Source organism: Copadichromis virginalis, linkage group LG5 (genome assembly GCF_057382275.1).
Source record: "Copadichromis virginalis isolate Kocher_CV1m ecotype Utaka linkage group LG5, C_Virginalis_male_GT1.1, whole genome shotgun sequence".
NCBI lineage: Eukaryota > Metazoa > Chordata > Actinopteri > Cichliformes > Cichlidae > Copadichromis > Copadichromis virginalis.
The window spans coordinates 23,185,309-23,209,061 of record NC_140622.1 but is presented as its reverse complement, the minus strand read 5'-3'; the positions used below and the strand labels follow the sequence as shown (position 1 = coordinate 23,209,061).

The 23,753-nt window shown below is 39.0% G+C and overlaps 1 protein-coding gene across 3 annotated transcripts in view; it reads left to right on the top strand.

Annotated features, from left to right (window-relative positions):
* bsnb (bassoon (presynaptic cytomatrix protein) b) overlaps window positions 1-23,753 on the top strand; it is a 79,391-nt gene that overhangs the window by 26,717 nt on the left and 28,921 nt on the right. The gene's annotated exons all lie outside the window — the stretch shown is intronic.

The following is a 23,753-nucleotide window of genomic DNA, read 5'->3' as shown; positions in this document are numbered from 1 at the left end:
GCATTATTACAAATGATAACTAAATGATAAATAGCTAACTTGATAACATTTCTTCATTGATATTTGGAGCCTTCACAGCTTGCACAAACAATATTTTACATAAGCCTGTGAGCTTCTCCTTTTTCTCCTGCCTTTCTCTATTTCACAGTCGGGACCTGCTTCATTCAGCTCCGTCAGGGCCTTTCATGTGGTTAGCAGAGTGAAGTCCAAGCTGTGACTCACCTCATCAGTGACTACCCTGGAGAAGCGCAGAAATAAATGACCTATCTACAGGAAACAGAGGCTTATTAAATTCAATTTAATGGATAATCTTAGTATTGGTTAGTCATATCTCAGGGTCACCTGAGGGTATATTTCTTCTTTAAGTGCCCCCTTGTCCTGTGTCACGCTGGGAGTCTGGTTGGTAAGAACAGGACCTGACAATAGCATTCAGAGCCAGGCAATAACAGAGTTTAATTATGCAAATCAAGTCCAATTGAATGATAGCAGTAATAACAGGCTTGCTGCAGAGCGCTAGCGTTTTATGGGCGAGTCTTGTCTTCACAGGCATCGGGTTGTCACAGGCAGTAGCACAGCCCATTCATAGATTGCTATGGAAACAGAGAGATAATTTGTTTGTCAGCCATCCCTTACATGCTTGGATGCTGAGATGCTCAGAGTCTGCAAAAACTTTCAGACTGCTGTTGCTCTTCTTTTAGGAGGAACTCAGTTAATAGGTGTGTTGTGTTTCTGCTCTGCAGGCTTAAGCCTGCATCTCAATCCAGGATTCTTTCCAAATCTGTGAACAGGTTTTGTTGTCATTCCTCGTGAGCTGGCAGGTGGGTCGCTCCAGAGTGGGTGAGAACCATTTGGACATGGTGTGAGGCTTTGTACTTTGAATCTTGGTTCCTCAGCTTGATTTCCACAGCTTGTTTGGCACAGATATCCTCCTTCTCATCCTCTCTTAATCTCTCCAAACTTTAGTGTTTCTTTGCGCCGGCAATGTTGTAACCATTCTTTCTTCTTTTCAAGGATGTGGTAACAAAGCTGTTGGGGTTAGGGATGCTGTACTGTTGTAATTGTAAAACTTTTGATACGATGCATCAAATACCACTTTTGCACAACACGAAGTTTGAGCCATGTTGACATAGAACGTAGGCCATGGAGGAGAATTGGCAGCATTATGGAGATGTTTAAACTAAGCAGTGGTAACAAAACTAAAGAAGGTTGCCTTCCCTATGTGCATGAGTCCAACAGACTCATTGAAGAAGCTGTCATATGCTAGATTTATTGTCTGTTTGACATGCTGGTTGTTGGATAGATCTGGATATCCTCTTCCCACACAGTTTTTCAATGTCATGACAGTGTTGCTCATTAGCTATAATAATTTTGAGCATCAATGATGTGATGCACTTTTTATGCATACAGTGACACTATGATTTTATCCATGTGCTGATTTGTGTTTGAGTTTAAAGAAATCAGCTTTATCAGGTTTTGGCTAAACAAGAAATACTAAATGATGAATAGTTTATTGTGTATAGTGTTTGCTGTTATTTATGTTATACTAGTTTTTCATTAGGCACAGGTGTTTGTGCTTAGGACTGCTTGTTATTGCAAATATCTAATCCGCTAATCACATGGCAGCAGCTCAATATACTTAGGCTTGTAGATATTGTCAAGATGACCTGCAGAAGTTAAGAAAAAGCATTAAAATGGGAAAGGAAGCTGATTTAAATGACTTTTAAGGTGGCATTGTGGTTGTTGCCTGACAGGCTGGTCTGAATGTTTCAGAAAGTGTTGAACTGCTGGAATGTTCCTAAACAACAAACTCAAGGGTTTATAGAGATTGACCTGAAACCAGTAACTTAAATAATCACTTGTTACAATAAAGGTATGCAGAAGAGCACACAACACAAACTTTGAAGCAGCAGAAGAAGACCACACTGGCTGTCACTCCTGTCAGCTAAGAACAGGAAATTGTAGTTACAGTTCACACAGCCTCACCAACACTGGACAATAGAAGATTGGAAAAAGGTTGTCTGGTCTTATGTGCCTTGACTTCTGCTTTAACATTTGGCTATAGAGTGAGAAATTTGCATAAACCAGCGGTCCCCAACCCCCGGGCCACGGACCGGTACCGGTCTGTGAGTCAATTGGTACCGGGCCGCGAGAGTTGAGGCTCAGGTGTGGGTTCAGGGTTTTTAGCGGTTTTTAGCATTTATCGTTTTTATCGTTAACTTGGTTTCCCTTGGTCTTTTCTTGTGTGTTATGAATAAATCGTCTTTTTTTTGGTACCAGTACTGGTTTTGTTTTGTTGTATTTATCCGTGACACCTTAAAGGCCGGTCCGTGAAAATATTGTTCGACATAAACCGGTCCGTGGCGCAAAAAAGGTTGGAGACCGCTGGCATAAACAACATGAAAGCATGGCTCCATCTTGCTTTGTACTGTATCCGTGACTCAGGATGAATTTGCAGCAACTGTGATGGCTAAAGTCAACATGGACCAAAGTCTCTAAGCAATGTTTCCATTATCTTGTTGAATCCATGCCACACAGAATTTAGGCAAGTCTGATTGTAAAACATTGTTCAGCCATTGTAACAAAATAGCCTGTTGGTGTATGTTAAAAAAAACATCATTACCAGATTTATATTTCTTTTCTGCTTTTGTCTTTTTTTTATATTGTTATTTAATTGCATGATATTTTTTAGAGAAGCAGTTTGGTTTTTACTGATACAATTATCTGAAGATGTCTGTTTTTCCTGCTACAGTTGTACAGAGAACTTAGAATAAACAGTTCCTACAGTGTTGACAGCTCAGAAGATAATTACATTAACTGAAAGCGGGACACATGTAGAGAAAACTAGTGTCTAGAAATTGGCAAACAGAGGAAACGCAGAGAGAAAATTTACCTAAATTCACTGGACCTATAAAACTGTTGAATTATTTGTTTCAGCCGCTTGCCTACGTCATGCCAAACCATCTCCGGTAACAGATTGTTACATTTATCGAATGCATATTCTCTCGCAAGGAGAAAAAAAAATTCTAGCCTGTGGAAATCAGAAAACGCTTGAAGCATTCAAGAAGAAAAAAATATTTTCCGTCACATTATTAGTGACACAATGCATAATTCATCCAGAGCGAATTAGGCTGAGCTGCATTATATAAAAAAATAGCGAGCCCCTTTTTAATCTGGGATGAGACGAAGATTGCCAGTGTCTATGCGAGAACGTGTTGAAGAATGGAGGAGGAGGAGGAGGAGAGGAAGGGAAGAGGTGAAAGATTGAGGAGGAGGAGGAAAGTGAGAATCAGTGATAATTAGCGTGAGGAAGCCAACTGTTTGTTACATTGCGGAATATTTCACATCAATTAGTGTTGAAAGTCATGTGTGGCTCTGAGTAAATAAGATGTCCTTGTTTTGGGAGGTTTCCTCCCCCTTTATTGCTTCTGAAGGAGATTTAAACAAACCCCCGTGTCATTGTCATCTCCCCAGAGTTTGGCTGTAAATAGAACATAGAATATTTTCACTGGAGTGTCTGCTGCTCAATCTGTTTCACAGTACACTGGATTTCAGTCCTTACTCCTGAATAACTCTGTGCTTCTGTCTCTCCTCCTGGTATCACAGTCTGCTAGTGAGGCAGACACGGCAGAGTGGATGTCATACTTTAGATCTTTCATGACTCGAAATACAGGTAGAGGTGTGACTGACATAAGAAATTACCTCTGACTTCCCAGCATTCTCACTTTAACATTACTTTAAAAAAACAAAACAAAACATGATTTCATTGTGTTTTTACTCCATATGCCTATTTTTCCCCGTCCCCATGGTTGGTTAGATGTTCTCAACCGACCCTGTTTGCTTAAAATTGTCCCCATTGTTTATAATGTGAAAGAGGCCCAGAGTGGATATTTAGTCAAAAAGGAGCAAATTTCTCACAGAACTGCAGAAAAGTGTAGAGAAACAGAAAACATAGCTCATCAATAATTCAGTGAAGGAGAACATTATAAATAGTTCATGTAGTGTGCAGCAGTGAGAGAGCTGTGTTTGATTCCACATGTCACATAGGGTCAGTGTGTGTTGATGCATGTGTGCATGTGTGCATGTGTGCGTATTTGTGTCTGAGAGACAAGAACGCATAAACGCAGGTGTCCTGAAACTAGTTATTGTTTCTGGATACGTATTTGGACATTTAGACACAAATATTCAGGCCTCTATGAAAGAGTTGTTCCTTCTTTTATGGGAATGTGGCTTTTCGGCTGCTGGTTAATGCTCTAATTTTCTAGAGTATCGAGGTAGATCAGACAGACTTGTGTTTAATCTAAGCACATCCTGGTCATGTGTCACTAAAGTAAAGTTCAGCTGTGGTCTATTTTGGATCTGGTTTCAGTTCACGGCGGTTAGCGTAATAAAAAGCTGAAATAAAGTCAGAATTTAATAATCAACTTTTTGACATCAACATATGATATTTACCAGTTATAGTATACACTGTTACAGTCTCATTCTTTAATATGCACAGCTGTAGCAAGGCAGTAAAGAGGAAAAGGCAGTCTGTTAAATGAAAAACCTGTATGGTAAATTGGCGCCTTTTATGCACCTTCCACAGAGGATACAATAAACTATGCTGCTCACACATGAAGTGAATTTGCAGAAGCAGTTTTAGCTGTTAAAACAGGGCTGTCAGACACTGTGGGCCACATCCAGTCCACCGGAGGAGTGGATCTGGCCCACCAGCAGCCCAAGCAGTGTAAATTGTAATCATTAGAAATGGTTTTAATGCACATGTAATGACAGTAGATCAGTAGATGTTATAGTAGATGTCTCAAGAATGTAGTGTGGAAGTATTTTATTTTTATTTGTGCACTGTTGTGGTTCACTAAAGATCCAGTTAGGCTGTACATGAGTCATGAGCTGAAATTGGTGAGACACCTGCATTTTACATGTGTTTAATAAAAAAGACTTGATTCGATTTGTGTTGCGAGCTATGCATGAATGAAATTCATATGAGTTATACAAATCATTGGTCTTCTTTTCTGGCTTTTCACCACAGGAGCCCGGTGTCCTTGAGTACACATCCTGCATACAGTGAACATATGTAGAACATGTAGTATTTGCGAATGTGTCACCGGACTGCAGGAACACAGTTGCTGCTTTCACACAGAGCGGCAGTGTAGCTGAACACACCATTCTTATTCTCAAACATGTTGGAAGTGTTTTCTGAAGGTTGGCACCAGCCTGTGTCTCCCTTAGGAGTCTCATCCAAAGCCAGATGGCTGGTGGCATCAGACATCCAAGCCTGCCATGCTGAGCCTGGCTGCTTCCAAAGTGATGATGGTACGCCATCACAGATTCAGACACCCACCCGGCCTCGATCAGCTGCTCGCTGCCTTTTAATATTCTCATATTCCTTTATACTGCAAGTGCTGCGTGCCTAGAATAACCCAGTGCAGATAGGTTCTGGAGGAAGAATTACAATTTTCAGGTCCACATGAATCTTGCACATGTCATTCACGCCTGCACGTTTCTAGTAGGAGTGAATATGACTTAATCACAGCCACTGAAACACGATAATGGGGATTACAGCTACATGCAGCGAGGTCTGAATTTACAGTTTTAATTTCTCAATTTGTGAGCTGGCTGTTGAAAATTACAACATAAAAATACGGAGCAAACCTTATTCATCTGTTCTCCTCAGCTTAAAATGGCCCTTATGCCAAAAGTACATATATATTATGAAACACCTCAATGCTTGCTTGTACCTTATGATACCTTTGAATATTTCATCCCTTTCTCATACGTGACTATATGCAGATTAGGGTAGATTTGCCATATTCATACAGTAAAATTGTCCTGCTGACACGTCATTCTTCATTGTGATGCTCTGGTTGTTTTGTTCTCTTGTCTTATTTTCCACTTCGTGATGGATCTTTGCACGCACACTCCTACTCTTTGCGTTTCAATGATCTCCTTGTTCCTTTTGCATTCCTCTTCCTCGTGTCTACACGAAGGAGTTGGGAACTGCTTGCTGTTGACACATTGATTGAACTGGCAATTGCTTCTGGTTGAATACCTTGCAGTTGACATTGCAACATGGGTACTCAGCACTCTTGATTTAGTCTGTGTTGTATTTATTTAGCCACAACAGAAGGACTAGCATTTTAAAACCTCCGCACATAATAAGAGAGTACTTAAAGGAGCTGATACGGAGGAAAAAAAAGAAACACAGAGATGAGTGTGTTTTTGTGTGCATGTTAAGGGGTTGAGTGGGGATTTGGGGTTGGGGTAGGTCGTAGAGGGAGCTAGTTGGGAATAGTACTAATCCATTTTGAGGGAGTTTGGTGGTCCCTTTGAGTAAAGAGCTTAACCCCAACACACCATTGTAAAGATCCACCCACACAAATAAGTGCCATCTGAGAATTGTAAGCCTTGTTGGGTGATTAAACTGAGACAATGCCATTTCTTACTTTGTTTGATAACCATGTTAGTATTGAAGAGGCTGTAAGAGGGAAATACCCTGTTCTTAATCACATAAACCCTGCGTTTCTAATAAATGGGTGCACTCTTAGCTTGAATTAAGATCAGTACAGTATACACTACAGTATGATAAAATTCAGTGTGTATGACTGTGCTGTGGATGACTTGAAGATGATGTGGTGTACAGCCATGACTGTTTCCTGTTGAGATTATGTGGCACCCAGCACAGATGGCTCGCTGGTTTGAAGGCTTAAATGCCACTCACTCTCATCCCTGGGAACTATGTGTTTGGAACCAGGCTCTGTGCTCAGACAGAGTTGCGTACTCTTTCCCTGAACTTCTGTATGCAGCAGATCTATGGAGACAACCAGAGGCAAAGCTCCCAGAGCAGCTTTTAGAATTCAAGTCTTTTTGAGATTTTTGACATTTTATGGCAACATTGTTTTGCCCGATTGTAAAGAAAAGAACAACAAAAAGTAGAAAAAGATAAGAGGAAAATGTCTAGCACGAAGCCGACACTGGGACTGCTTTGGTTTCCGCATTATTCTGCTGCATTTCTGCGCATTGCAAACGTAAATTTGTCTCTAGATGTCTTTGAGATCAACTTTAACCTGTAACTTGCTCTACCTGCACCGGCTGTAGTATCAGTGCTTTTCATGAATAACTACATGAGGTGAGGAGCACATGGACCATACTGAACTTGAATTACCCCTTCAGACCTTCTGGTTCTATCTTCAAATGCCTTTTCTCTCCTATCTTGTAAGAAAATGTGCTTTGAAGCCTACAAGGGGCCTCGGCACTGGCTTAATCACCTCTTCAAAACTCATCATCTTCAAGGCCTGATGGCTATGCTAACTAGCTTTAGCTATGCTCCAGGGATGTCTGGCAGTGTTGGGTCTATCATTGCTGTCAGAGCCACAGAGGCGGGCCAGTGCAGTCCTCCCATCTCTGCTACTGGGCCCTCCCGTCTTAACACATCACTTCACATGCCTCATTGGTGCTCCTGCTCTCTCTTCCCCTCAGCACCTCAGTCATGCGATTGCTCCCTAATGCTAGCATTAGGAAAGAAGGAGGGGTTAGCTGAATGCGCTCTATGCTTAGAGGCTGCAAATACTAAAAGCCTGGCAACACAAATGTGAGATTATAGGACAGGAATGTGTGGTTGTATGTCAGGGGAACACAAAAACCGAGCCAGGAAGAGGGAGAGCTATAATGAAAGGGAGCGGGAGATTGAGAGACAAAATGAAAGAGATAAAGCTCACTGATCGCACAGATATTACATTTAACCCCTTGCTAATCTTCTCAGTGCTGCAGCTGTCGGGCAGCTCTGGAAATGACCAGATCAGTTAGTGATGGTCTGGGCTGCTGCCCTGAACAGCATCCCAACAACAAGTATAGCAAAAGCAGCCTGAGGATCTTTAGGCTCTTCTAAACAAATGGTGTTCTCACTGTCTCCATTAATGAAGACATCGGGACTCTGCTGCCGAGGAAGATGGAAGCTGTGTTTTTTCGATATATATATATTTTTTTGATATAGTATTTTCTGTTTTGATCGTTGGAGAGTTGATCCCTGTTGACAGGATGCCACAGAGATGTGCAAAAGACTTGAGCCACCACTCGTGTCTCTATATTTTACCAGGGGATATGGGAAATAGATGCAGAGAAATGTGCAAACATACATGTAAATGCAGTATAAAAAGGGAAAAACAGAGGGCAATATCAGCAAACTTTCTTGTCATTTCTTTAAGAAGTCATCAGGAACAGTTTTTCTGGTCTCCTGAAATGCATTCAAAGCACTTTGGATGTTGGCTGCCAATCCCACACTGTTTCAATAACATTAAGGTCTGCGCTCTAGGGAGGTTAATTCATGACTGATAGTGTTCCACTGTGTGTTTCTAACCGCTTATGCTTTTGTTGCATTGGCAGCGTGTTTTGGCTCATCCTCATACTGAAAAGTGAAGCCACTGCCAATCAGATGCTTTCGAGATTTCATGGTGGATCAAAGTTTGACAGATCCCCAAAACCACTGGCTGAAATGCAGGCTCAAACCACCACAGAGCCTCCACCGTGTTTTACAGATGGCTGTAGACACTGTTGTACCTCTCTCTTGAGCTCCTCTGTGCATATTGATGATGATTTAATCCAAAAATTCAAAATTTGGATTGAGATCATCATCATCAGATCTGTTGCCACTGATTTTCAGTCCAGTTGTTTTCTAAGTTGGCACACCTCAGCCTTTTCTCTGTTTCCCTGCATTAACCCTTTAAAATCAAGTATATTATATTTGATGCAAGTTTTGTGAGCTTTTGAGACTCCTACATCATTAACGTGATTTTTCTTTTTCCCTCTGAAAAAAACAAAATAAATTGCACTGTACATTTTTACAGAATACATTTTTAAGAAATGCCTGATGTAGCAAATATGATACAAATTTAAACTTGCAAAGTTACTTTTCACCAGAAGGTTCACTAAACACTCAATTTTCATGGTTTGGACTTTAAAGCGTTATGAATGGCTTCTTGACAGCCACCCTTCCCCTGGTACCTGATGAGGCTTCAGGGAAAGCAATGAATTTAATATACTATGTTTCATATGGACACATCAGCCTCTTGAATTGCTTAAATGTATAATCATGAGAAAGAAGTTTGCAACTTTTTCTTACATAAACTTTCTCCCCAGGACATTTTGTCACATGTCAAGTTTAGTATTTTCTTATCTAATCCAACCTGTGTGAGCCCAGGCTATCTACAGCTAAGGTAAAGCACACATTGTGTCTCATTGTGGATCTTTTCATTAATTGAAATGGTCTAATCCTGTCTAAATTATGCCAGATCATATCTATAAAGCATGTAGATACATTTCTAATAGCCACATTTCATACTGCCTTGCAGACTCAGTCGGATGCATATAAGATGGCTCATCAACCTGCACGTGAGCCTACTGTAGAATTAGCAGACATATTTCTGCTGGACGTGTTCCATTAAAGTTGTCATCTTACTATGTTCCAGTGATAGATTACAGCTTGAGTGACTTGTTTTGAAGGCTTATGTGAGGTACATAAATTTTATTTGCTTGACTGCTAGCTGTGGCTTTCTCCGGCAGAAGTAACAAAAACTCATCTAAAATAAAACAGGACTTAGCAGACAGCCTGATTAACTTGTCCTGGGGACAGACATATGTGACAAGATGAGACGCATGACTAGCGTCGGCTGCCAACCACAGTGTAAAATAGGTTTGCTTGACAGCAGCTTGATTAACATTACTGGAAAACAGAAATAGTGTTAGAGGTGTGACTTTTGTTTTTGTTACCATCTTTATTCTTTATTTGCCTTTGAGGTCTTTTGCAAAATGTGCATCTGACTCTTTAATCTTCATGGCATAACCCATCTTCTGTATGATGCTACCGCAGATAGACTATACGCTTATCGACTAGTACATGCATCTCACTTAATCTCATTTTGCCACACTGCAATTCTGTGTCTTTATTATCTTGCTGACATTAAGTCTGTTTGCTGATTAAATCCTGCAAAGGTTCAGAGCAGTGAGTAAGTCAAGAAATATAGCTGCGCAATCACAGAAGAGGGTAGTGAAGGAAGGTGAAAATAAGACACATCAAAGACTTTATTGTACTGACTGCGTTAGACAGTTTGGCCACAGAGAGTAGTGCATTCACTAAACTAAGTTGAGCTGTATGGCATCGCTGTGGGTGCTTTTAAAGCAAGATTGCAGAGGGATAAACACTGCAATTCATCTTGAATATTCTCAGGGCAAATTAACAGAGCTGGGCTAAAAGGCTTAACTGTGAAAGGAAAGAAAAAAAGAAAAAAATGAAACAGTCAGATGCCTTTCTTGCCTTCAGAACAGCCTCAGTCATCCTTTGAATGCTGTCTTACAATTCCTCAAGTGTAAGAAGGAGGATATTAGATTGTTCTTGTCCTCTAGGGATGAAAGAGGTGGACTGAAAGAATCTGTCACGATGATTGAGTTATATTTAGCAGGGGTGGAGGCGACAGATTAGCATTATTACTGTACTGGCTTTTTATAGAAATATGTCCTTCCCCCTACCTTATATTACAATGCGTTCAGTTCATACTGTAAGCATGTGGACATTTTGTTCTTTGGGGTCTGTGCTACAGGAGATTAAATTGAAAACGAAATAATGGGTACGTTCGGCTTTAATTTGAGAATCCTGCACAGCGGCAAGAGTGTGACAGTTAAAACATTTATTAAACACTTGGCTGTTAAATAAAAAAATGATCAGAACCAAGAGTTGGATATGTTTCTTTTCTAAAGATGGATAAGTGGAATAAGACAGGAAGAGCTACCACTTTGTGATTGGAGGCAAGTAGGAGATGTACATGTACATGTCACTTGGTCAGGAACTAAAAGAAGACTTTATAATTATAAGCTTAGAGGATTCACCAGGAAATGCACCAGAAAATGTCTGGCAAAGTATCAAAAACAACAAAAACAACAAAAGACCAAGCTGCAGTTCACAAAAAATGCCAAACTGTGAAAGGAAGTGCTACAGACTAAAAGAAAAACAATAAAATAAAGAACAAATCAAACCTCTGTGCTATGGTGGAAAATGAGAGTGGGGAGGAAAAAGAACAAGTCGTGAACCAGTGAATCCTTCAGTGAGCTGCAGACTAAGTGAGGACTGAAGAAGGCACAAAACATCTGTTAATGTCTTTGTGTCAGTCAGTAGGGCCAGTTATTACTGCAAAAGACTTTCCATGAAGCATTAAATATGAATAAAAACACTAAAAACAGTACCATGTTTGTACATGTTTATATCAACCTGAAGATGAATCTGTCCAACAACATTCTGTACGAGTTTTAAGTGGTGCAGGCTATTTTGGCTGAGCCAGCTGAGTATGAGAGTTCGCAGTGATTCAGGAGAGACACGAGGGAATTTACTCCTTTTTGTAGGTCACCTTATGAAATGAACGCTCCTGTTTATTAAACAAGCCAAAGAAAGCAAGACCTGACAAGTTGAAAATGAGGCACATAAGTTCTTAACAGAAGACTTAACACAAAGTGGACAACTGATTTATCTTAAAAAGGAGCAAATAATAAAGTGTTGTCCTCATGAAGATATAACAAATATTGACTAATCTCAGACAAGCTGGTAAGAAACTAAAGAGTATGAGGGGTGGAGAGCTCTGTAACTCTCTGCACATAAAATCATTTGCAGTCTTTAGAATACCAGATATATATTGAAATGATTGAATTGTATATTTGTATGTTAATCAGTAAATAATTGATGCATAAATGCGTACATACAGTCAAGTCCATAATTGGTTGGAAAAACACACCACCACCACCACAAAGACACCCCTTTAATTCGAGGGGTTTTATAGAAGTCTTGAATTAACTATTTAGGAATCACAGCCATTTTTGTATGCAGTCCCCAATTATCTGAGGCTCAAAATTAATTGGACAGACTAAAATAATTTGAAATTATAAGTATTTGTTTTAATACTTGGTGAAAATCATTTGCATTGAATGAAGGCCTGTGTACAAATGCCATGCTTCTTCCCTTTCTAATAAAAGTAGTTAAAAATATTTTGTTTAACCATGTTTTGGTTTGTTGTTGATACTTTCGTTAATTAAATCTATTCTGTATCTTAACTTATTTTTAACTTTTATGGACTTATTTATGTTTCTTATTTATTTATGTAGTGCACAGCAATTTGTGACAACTTTAATAAACATTAATAACCATAAACATACTAAATATTACTTACTTGATGTTGAGAGACCTTTACTTCAGGTGCCATCACTTGTTACTGCTTGTTACTAGTACCTCTCAGTGGGTTGAGGTTAGCTGACTTGTTTTTGACACTGAAGAATATCTCATTGCTTTCTTTTGAGGAACTCTTGGGCTGCTTTTGCAGTGTGCTGTGGGTCATTTTCTGTTTGCACTGTTTAGTCCCGTCCGATAAGTTTGCAGCATCCGGCTGAGTCTGAGCAGAGAGCAGAATTTATCCTGATACGTCTATCAGCAGTCACGTCTTCAATTAGCCAGTCATACATGCCCATGCTATAACATTGCCTCTGAAACTGAAACTGAACTGAAACTGACACCATGCCTTAACATTGCCTCCACCATGTGTTTTCTCTGTGTTTACTGTTTTCTCCCCATCATCCTGGTACAAATTAATCTTGATTTCTTCTGTCCAAAGAACTGTTTTTAGAATCACTGTAACCAGCGGGTTGCACCTTGTTATAAAGCCTCTGTATTTCCATTCATGAAGTTGTATCATGATTATAGACTTTGACAATAACACGAGTGTTTTTAACTTCATTAGATCTAGTGAAGTTATTTTCTTAACCATGAAAACGATTCTGTCATCATACTCTTCGGTTGTCTTCTGTCATCTTTCAGGCCTTTTGCTGTTTTTGAACTGGTCAGTGCATCCCTGATAGGTTTATTTTGTTTGTTCAGCCCAATGATGATCTCCCCCTATTTAAAATTACAGTTTACACTTCACAGTGTAAAGCTATAACGGAATCAACTATGAACAAGGCTCGGCTGGCTGTGAAACTCAGTTAAATTAATTCTGAGCCTCTGATAAGAGGAGACATAATGCAAAACAATGGCTAGAATTGTTGAAGAGTGCAAACAAACAATGCTAAATTTTTATAAACTCCTTGAATTAAAGCTGTACTTTAATTAAATGCAATTTTTCTAAATATAAGAAGCAAAACTATACAAATGACATCTTTGTCTGACACATTATGGACCACCACTTTGCTGGGTTGAGCTACTACTTAACCCAGCAGAGTCTCGCTTAAAATCACTGGGTGGGATCCTTATGGCGTGGTGGTCGTTGGTGGGGGAAGTATTCACTTAACAGTTAAATGTATGATTTATCCCAGTGCAAAAGCCCTGTGGAATATTTTTACAATTATTAGATCGATTATATTGGAATTGTGCTCCAGCTGTGTTGGAAGATTGCTCTAAATCGTTATCAAAACAACTGACAGCTATCTGTCAATAGACTAAACGATAAATCTGATTTATGTTGATTGTTTTTGTATGAATTGTATTCATCTGTACATATTTTATAAGGTCTTTATATGTTTTATATGAAAAAAGTGCGAAGAACCTAGTAACTAGTGCCATTAGATAAATGTAGTGTAGTAGTAAAAAATGTCTTGGAGAAGTGTAACGCCTAAGTACATTCCACTCCTGGTGGTACTATGTAGGCTATAGCTAATGAGACAGGCAGGCAGAGCAGCACAGAGCTTGACAGCACGAGTCTGAGCTTAGGGCAACCGAAATCCTGTAGTCGCAGAAAACTGTCTCCACAAGCACTTACAGATTCGCCACAACAAAAGACGATATAAGATCACATTTAAAAGGACGCCAATTGAGAGGAGCAAAATTCTTGGACTTTTCAAGCCTTTTTTTCTGAATGCTTAAAGTGATGCTTGAAGAAGTATCTCTTAAACTAAACTCGTACACCTAATACGTTTACTAACTGTTCTAATTTGGATGCAAATTCTTTGCTTGGCACTCAACTTGTAATTTTATACCACAGTTTAACAGGAGTGTTGTACATTCAAACACAGCACTCCAGAAGACAAGCTGGTGAGCTCAGAACAATATTCCATGTGATGTGCCTGCAGTTATGGCCTGACCCACAATGCCTAGGTTTTTTCCTAGCACTGCAAGGTTACCTTTTTATGTATTTGTTTTTAATTGAAAAGTATTAAGCTGTTTAGAGGAAAAGAAAATGCACGTTTTTTTTTTTTTAAAACTACACATCAATGCTTTATTTTTCACAAAATTTCATTGCCCTGAAACATAGAACGAGCCAAAACCTCACAGTGTCTTTCACTGATATTCTTGTTAGTGCTCAATAACAATAATGCTCAATAACTGATTTCTTTTGCATGAGATGCATAGTTCAATTTAATTCAGTTCAATTCAATTTATATAGAACCCCTTCACAAAAGCAGTCGTCTCATTATAAGGTAGAGACTCTACAATAATATAGCGCAATTATAATACTTTTCACATTTGAAGTTAGGATTTGTGGTTATTATGTAGGGTTTCGCAGAAAGAGCCAGTAGTTTTAAAAGTAGTGTCAAAGCAGTTATGTTTACAGACATGTTACTGAGTCACAAGTTTTCATATAATTCACTCTCAATAATGACTAAGACTGAGTACACTAAGGTTTTGAGTAAGAGGCAGATCTGTCTGTCATCAGCAGTGGAATGGAACAAGACTTTATGCTGCGGAATAATGTGGCCCATAAGGAGTACATAGATCCCCTGTTCAAATGACTGCTGCGAGGCAGACATCACCTAACACAACACAGAATTTTCAAACGTTAATGTAATAATAAAGAAAAGCTTATTCCCACACACAAAATCCTGGCAAAAGGGTAGTGGTAACATTCCCCTGCTGACATTTGTGTCTGAAAACATACATTTTGGACACTTCTGTATTTCGAGCTCCCTGCTGAGGCAAGATTGCCTCACCAATCAAATAGGTCTGCATGTGTGCTGGGCAAGAAAAAGCACCTGTTGTTCCTGCTGACATGGATAGAAAAAGACAGAATATGTAAATAAAAAGCAGGAAACATGACCTGACCCAGTGCTGCGCAGCTCCCAGAGGGACAGCAGAGACACACATTATTGATTGCAGATGACGCACTATTGTCCTGCAGCAACACACTCTGCTGGAGAGGCCATGAGTCCCCCTCTCATAGAAAATTATTTCCCATATAGAGTGCCACTGTTTTGGAAAATATTTATCCTGCACTCTTAGCACCTTGGTAATGTGCTTGTTTGTACACTGGTCATGTTATGCAGTCGTGAAGTTATTAAGCCATTATGGTCTGCTTAAATGCCCAATCTATGCAAAAAATAGATATATTGGCTGTATTTACTTTAATCACATTAAGTATGACTCTGCCAGACTAACCATTTTATGAGTGCTAATTTTTAGTCAGTTATCCTACCAGCGTCCACATTAAAACATTTACTGACAGTAATGGTTGTTGCATGACACTAACGTGAAATCTTGCACATTCATGGTTCACAGGGGACAAATTAGTTGAGTTGACTCATCTGTTTATCCAGTGATTTTGTGGATAAAAGCATGTCTGCAACTCAAATCATATCCCAATCAGTCTGCTGGGGATGACATGCAGGAAATTGTCTGGAGCAGACAGTAGCCTGTTTTCATATGGGCGCCTGCTCTACCAGGTGAACTGTGCATCATCTTAGCTGGTTTTGATGTCAAAGCGAGGTTGCTAGGTAGTGAATTTAATCTTTCTGGGATTTGTTTAGCTGAGTGGGACATTGCAATAACAGCGGATCTGACAGTCATTTTGTAAAAAAGCTTATAAAGTGTATAAAATAAATAAAGTGTAACTATCTATTTGTAAGTGTAAATTACATTTCATGTCTACAAATAGAAAACTGCTGGCAAGGCTCTTGCAGTACTTCAAGTATGGACAGTCCTGCTACATCATCTGTCTTACATTGAATGTAAGTCTCTTCTTGTATTTTTCTAACTTGAACAGCATTCAGCATTCACACTTTCAGTATAACCTTTGTCTTTATTCTAAATCTAAAATCAGCTTAGTGACTACTTAGACATCAGATGTTTGGCCTTGTAATACTGAAACAACAGCATTCATTCAGAGCAACATAATGTGAAGACCTGCAAAACCCCTTGTCATGACCATTTAACCATTCCTCTGTGCCGGATGGTATATGACTGACAGTGACTGTACTTGAGTCCTGCTTGCTCAGTAGATGATCCTTCATTTCCTCTCTAATCCACAAGCTTCACCACGTGTCCCCATTGAAGGAGTCCCAGGGGATTGACCTATATACCTGCTGACTCTTACTGACATGTCACAGTCGTGGCACTGCCTGGCACACTGCTGGGACATGTGCTCAGTCACGCTTTCCATTGCACACTTAGTATCTTGACCTGTTGTTCATTCAGACTCTTCACATTAGAAATATAATCTAATAGTGCTTTTAAAGATTGCCCCGCTAATCTTTGACTCTCATCAATATTTTGCTTGAAGATAATGTAATTATTGCTATGGGGCTACTTGGAATAAATTATATATAAAGCACAAAAGACTGAATACAAACTTTTTCAATGTAAGTCTCTGTTATTTGAGTGCATATGTAGTATGTCTCAGGGTTTATTATACCTTTGCTGGTACTGATCATATGTGTGTCGACATGTCTGGGCACCAAACTGTGTGTAATGTATTTCCCCAGTCAACGTAGGCTCACCCTATTCACACCTGCTTGGCAGCTCGCCCCTGTGCACGTGTTAGTTAATAATTCACACTGACCCTCTGCTCCCATGACCTTCACTTGTTACGAATTAATTATGACCTCCTCCGTCGCATGCCTCATTAATCTCTGCGAGACACAGAACGCGAAGGATTATTATGATGGTTGCTGCCTTTGTTGCTACATAGCGACGCTTTGAATTTCAGTACTCTGTAGTTTCTTTGATGGTTGATGTGGCCACTTCTTTTGTTCTGCTTTGTCACAAATAATTTATATTCAGCTAGTGACCAAGGCAGTTTTGATGGGGAAAGATGTCAAAGCTGTTGTTGAATTACTTGGAAATAACTAATATGTAACAGGCAAAGTTTGACGTTTTTAAATAAAACTTTGGTGAGGAGGATTACACACGATGCGTGACTGTGTTTCTGAGAATATTTAATACTAGATGTCGTGCTTCCACTTCCTCACTTCCCTTGCACAACTTAGTATCTTTCTTTTACCATTGCCTCCCCCTTTGCGGTTTTTGTTTTGGCTTGGAAACAGCCACTGTAATTCAGATCTGCTAAACAATAAGAAATGTCAGGCTTTATCCTCTGCTTGTATATTAGCCACGGCGTGCTGTTTAAATATTCAAAACCCAGGAGTTGTGTCAAGGAATGGCCACCTGAAATGGGATAGGATAGGGATATGTCTGGGATAGGGCTTTTCGTTTCTTTCTCGTAATGAGCACCTAAAATATTATAACTCAGTGAGGTGTGTGAGTGCATCTAATGACAGTTGACATTTCTTGCTCACAGCTTGTGTTCTAGTTCCTGGCAGAGAGACCATGTGGGGCACAGACTCCCACTGGGAGCTGGCTGACAGTAAGAGGTGTATACAGAAGTTGTGTAAATTGAACACAGTGCTGCCTGTGCATGTGTTTCTCTTCTTTTTGTCCAGCACATTAAAGTAGATTGATGTGCATGTATAAGTGTGTCAGAAGTAAAGTGGGAAAGGGGCGTGCAGATGTCAGCACCAGTTGTGCAGGGACTCAGAGCCAGGATAAAATTAAAAACCCTGGTGTTAAACACGCAGCCTACTCTAAGTGCAATATTTAGCAGGATGCTCAAATGCGAGTTAGTGAGTGTACTGTTCGTTTTTCGTTTTTCAGCTCTGCACGTTCATGTTGTTGTGTGGGTGTGTATGCTCCCACAGGGGCTCCATTTCTCTCCTTGAAATTGTGCACACTCTGGCTCCCTCCATGGGTAGAGATGGTTAAATCTCTCCACACATATCTCACCTCACCAGCAGCTTGGTCTGTAGGTTTGACATTATTTACATGCACACACATAGCTATTTCTGTACAGTTAAACAAAAAGAATTATGAACAGCCGATTTTGAAGCAGTCTTAAATTCATGGATCCCCCCCCTTTTCTTTAAACTCTCCTCACATCTTTTTGAAAGCTGGTATGGTCAAAAAAGCGAAGAAAGCTAGAGAATGCACTCATTAGTTCATTTGCAGATTAAACAAAATATGCAAAGTGAAACTAATTGTCAACTTGGTTTTGTAAAAGAGGGTAAAAACAGGAAAAAAGGATGAAATATTATCGACCTGCAGCTGTTATGAATAGAAAGCAGACCCTTTTTAAAATTCTACGGTTTTACAAGTGCCAGTTTAAAGCCACATTAGCAAACAGTTTAAAAGTAAAGAACAACAAGTGCCACATTACACTCATTACATAACACTCAAGATAAAGCTAAGTCCTCCCTTAGTGTTTCCATAGGAGTTACGAGTGTAAGTATCAGCTGCTAATCAAACGCACTTGATAACTGATCATCAGCAAGTGTGTTTACCTCTATGAAATCAGAAGTTTTGGCAGTTTGCTAGTTTGGATCATTCAGGTGTGTTAATACAATGGCAAGGTCAAAAGACATCAGCAGTGATCTTAGAGAAGCAATTGTTTCTGTCCATCAATCTCAGATAGGTTTTAAGGAAATTTCTAAACAATTTGAAGTCATTCATTCTGCAGTGAGCAAGATTAGTCAGAAAGTGGAAAACATTCAAGACAGCTGCCAATCTTCCCAGGAGTGTCCCAGCAAATTCGCTCTCAAGGTTAAACTGTGTAATGCTCAGGGAAACTACAAAAAACCAAAAATAAAACGGGCCTCAGTTAGCTGGCTAAAATGTGAATGCTAACAACAGTGCCATTCGAAAAACAATGAAAAAGTATGGCTTTTTGGGAAGGCTTTGCAGCACAGCTTAGGTTTTCAAAACAAACAAATCACAAGACTTCTGGAACTATATGCTTTGGACAGATGGGACCAAAGTGGAGATGCTTAGCCATAACGCTCAGCATGTTTGACAAAGCCAAAAACAGCATATCAGCATAAGCACTTCATATGAACTGTTAAGCACAGTGGTGGAGGGGTGATGATTGGGGTTTATTCTGCAGACACAGACCTGGGCACTTCATTGAGTAGACCATGAACTCCTCTGTATTCTAAAGTGAAATGTGAGGCCATCTGTCAGACCACTAGAGCTTGTCTGGAATTGGTTTATGTAGCAAACCAATGGTTCCAAGCACAGCAGCAAATTTACAACAGAAGATCTGAAAAAGAAACAAATTAAGGTGTTGCAATTTCAAAGTCCAGACCTCAACCTGATTGCGATGCTGTGGTGGGAACTTATCAGAGCTGGGCATGAACAAATACCTGCAAACCTCAGTGAACTAAAGCCCCACTAATCTGAAGTGTATTCACCGGTACCTAATATTAAGATCTGGTAAGGACTAGAACATTTTTACTTGGGTATTAGAATAGTTTTTACTATGACTGTACAGTGTGCTGTTTCATATATCCAGCATTGTTTTGCACATTTGGTGTCCTAGTTAAGTGCTCATACAATTTTATGAGCTGTTGTCAGATAGAGAGACAAAACTATACTTAAATGCTTGTAAATTCATATTTTTGTGTCAACAGTGCATCAGGTGAAAACTTGAATGTACAATGGTAAAGCTTTTTCACTCCAGAGTGATTTATCACTCCCAAACTTTTGGTATGGCTTTACCTGTCATTATTGTTTTGTGCCCCCGAGCTTTGTTGTTCTGTTCAGAAAAGGCATTGAGGAGTTGGTGGAGACCAAAACAAGACTAAAAGGACAGCAAATGTTTCTGCTTGAGTCACCAGGTGAACAGAAAAATAACTGCCAATGATCTGGATAATGTTGAGTGCGGTTTGCTGCTCAGCTGGTTGCTAACCAGTTTCACCAGTTCTGCATTATAGTATTAGTGTTGTGTTTCTGCTGCCCCCAAGTGGTCTTCAGTGTATCCACATCCGTATAATTGCATTCATTTCAAACGACTTTCTGCAGAGATGCCTTTCCCCCCTTGTTTTGTGTAAAATAAGACAAATTTTTGTGCTTCATAATTGTTTTTTATTACTTCAAGAATCCTTCTATTGCCTGGAGTTGCTGTTTTTGAGTTTTACTGGATCTTTCCAATTGAAAGAAATTGTATGTAATTCAGAAAACCAATTTTTTAAGTAAATGAGCCGCCAATAAAAAAAAAGCACTATTAAAGTACTTTTAGTTGTCATTTACAGGCACTCTGTAAGTCTTGGTCCCTGTTACTGGTTTGCTGTCAGGGTAATATAAGCTAAAATATGAGTGTAATATCAAAAGTTTTTTTTTCATGATTTTTTTTTATTTTGTAACTTTATGCTCCAAAATATCAATACAGACTTGTGCATCTGCAGCCATAGATGCACAAAAATGCTGTACACACATTGTGCGAGTGGGCTTTAATGTCTCAGCAACCTCCAGTGAGAGTGGGATCAACCTAAGAGAATGGGATCAATCTGTCTGACCTTTTCCTTGTGGTAACCTACACTGTTCAATCGCTCATTATTTTGACAGTGAAAGGGCAGCTTTTCTGACTGTGAGCTGTGCACCTTTGTCTCATGACAGAGTCCGATTCACACAGTTACTACTCACCTACCTACACCTCGATTTTCTAGATATATTAAGTAATATATGCTAAAGAGACCTGCAACTGTGGAGTAAGACAGGGACAACACAGTTATTGTTTTTTCAGGAATGATTAAGTGGCCACGAGAGCACAGAAAACTATAGACTTAATATTAAAAGATTGATGTATCCACTGTGACATCACCCATCATTTTTATGAAGTTAATTTTAGCTTTGTGTGCTTTCTATGTTATTTATGGATTTAACTGTTTAAAAGTTTAATGTGGCCTCCTGTTTTTGAGAGGAACAAATTGCTGTAAACACTCTGTTTAGACATAAAAAAAAATTGTCTCTTGATTGTAAACTTCTTAAAAAATAAATCCATAATCGTGCCAAAAGTGGCCAGATTTGGAAACTGTTGTGGAAGGCCACACCAAGAAGCTGAACTCAGTTCTGTTCTATATGACTTTTATCTCTACTGGTAAGAGTAGATGTTACAAATAGGAAATAGAAATGTGAAAATGGAATAGTAAAAACAATATTTTAGCACTTTTTAATCAACATTCCTGTTTTCTTCCATTTTCATCCCCAACATGAACTCCATGAATTCCCTGTTGCAGTCCTTGTCATTGAGTGCTTTACTGCCAGCTCCTCCATAATCGAACTCTTTTGTTATCCCATGTACAAAGATGAGTACCTTGGCTGTGTTGCAGACATTACAGCATGTGTCCAGAGCTAAGGAGAAAAAAGGCCAAATTGTCCGCTTTGCTTTTAAACTGAAGCTCCAGAATTGCAGAGGTGTTTTTCATTCATCTCGTTTCACACGATATCATTGCAAAACGTGTAATTGACACGCTTGTCCACAGTGCCCATTTCACGCTTTGCCTCTACAAAATGTGAAAAGGACACGCATGCAGAAGTTGCAGTAAGATGCAGTAACAGCAGAATGAGATATTTTATTTTAAGCCAACATGAAAATAATAATGGGAAAGTGTTTAAACAGACATTATTGACACATTTACATGGAAATACGTATTAGCCGCCTAGCTTTACAATTTCTTAAAGACCCTAGAGTGCACTGCATACATTTTTTGCTCGATACCGACTTTGTGGCTTTAATTAAACATATTACCACCCCCTGCTGCTAATGCAACTTCTGCATGGACCGGTGGACTGGTGTTTCTATTACTTATTTTGCCATGATACTGTTGTCTTGTCATAGATCATCTGGGCAGGGGAACATTCTCAAATGCTTCTTTATTCTTGGGGTATATTTTTAGTGAAATCACAAAGCTGGTCTCACTGCTCCATCCCTCAATGTGTAAAGCTTGTTAAAAAGTCATTGTTGCTTTTGCAGCTTTGCAAGCAAAGGTTCATCTATCCCTGTCTGCTTTGCATCAGTCAAATGTTTGTATTTCTCTGAGTATTTAGTCTTGTAATGGTAATTCAAATTGAAATCCTCAAACATAGCAGTCAAATGGAACAATACAAATGGTCTTACTTGAATACTGAATAGGAAATCATTGTAAAATGCAATAGCACAAATTTAAAGAAAGAATTAATAGATATTCTGCTACAGTTGAGTCCTACATATTAAACTAAGACAACAGTCTACATTGACAGGTTTTTATTTACTTTCGTGCCGTGAATCATCTGCAGAGTGCTGCCGTCTTTTACCAAGATCTGTAAATCTCTGTTCAGGTAACAAGGTGACCCTGTTCTACAGCAACATTTCTGAGTTTGAGAGTTAATAAAAATGTGAAATTTACTTGGTCCCGTAACGCGCTCTAAAGGATTTTGGATCACAGGTTCTAACAGATTAGGGCTGATCTTTCCATAAAGGAATGTGGAGGCTTAAACTTTGTCAAATGCAATTTTTAAGCCTTAATAATTTAAGGCAGAGAAATGCTTTAATTTAATGTTTTTAAAAATCAAGTCAGACACAATGGTACAGAACATATTTATTTATTTATTTTGTGTACCAGGCTGCTATATATGTTTATTTCTCCTGTAAATATGGGTATTTTGACATATCTGTGGGATATAGGGTTAGGGTTTTTGGTGCTGTCCTCAAGTGGCCATTCCAGGAAGTGCAGTTTTTGCGAGTTTGACTTTGACATTATTGATTTTTCAGTCCCAAAATTTGAAATTTTTGGAAAGGATATACAAACAGACAAACTTCAATCAAAGAAAATATTCTTTCAAGTTATGTAGAAATGCATGATCTATAAAACAGAATCTCAAACTGTGTATACATACTAGTATTGCTAGAAGTGAGAGCAGTCTTAAAAAGTGTGTCTAAATTTAAATCATACTTGCACCTGTCCAATCTAACAACGGTTGTGTTCATTACATACTTTACAGTATTTGTAATTATACAAATCTCTGTCAGTGCGCATTCCTTCTGTCGTATAACCACCAGGGTTTCTCACTGACTTTTATTGGTTTACAGAAAAAAATCAAATGAGAATATTTTACACATCTAGATTTTGTCAAGAAATACAATAAACCAAATGGTTCTGACAGCTGCAGAGAGTAATACAAAGACACACGTTCAATCCCAAAATGTATTCAAAACATGTGTTCTGTCAACAAATTGCTAAAAATCACTTGTTGGCACATGTAAGCTTTAGCAGATACAAACAAACATTAAATGCTTATTATGTGTATGTAATTACAAATTAACAACCAGTGTGTAGTCCTGTTGGCTAAATCTGAATCACAGATGAGAGTGAATGTTAAGTACACTGTCCACTGATCAGATAACTTAACCTTAACCTGCCATTTAACAAGGTTATCAACTCACTAACAGGATAATCCTGCTAACAAACTGAGCCTGCTGTCCTTAGAGAAAACCCCCACACACTTAATCCCCTAAAAAAATGAGAGTTCCAGCAAATGAAAAATGCAAACAACAGAACAGCACAGAGGTATGTCAGTTTCTTTGCAGTTAAAAGTAACAAAAAGCTGTTTTCAGAATTAATTACTTCCAGCTTAAAGAGGACATTTCATTACTTGTGTCTTTTGTAGTTTTTGGCTACAGTTTAATTTGTATTTATCGAGCTGCTGGAGACTACCA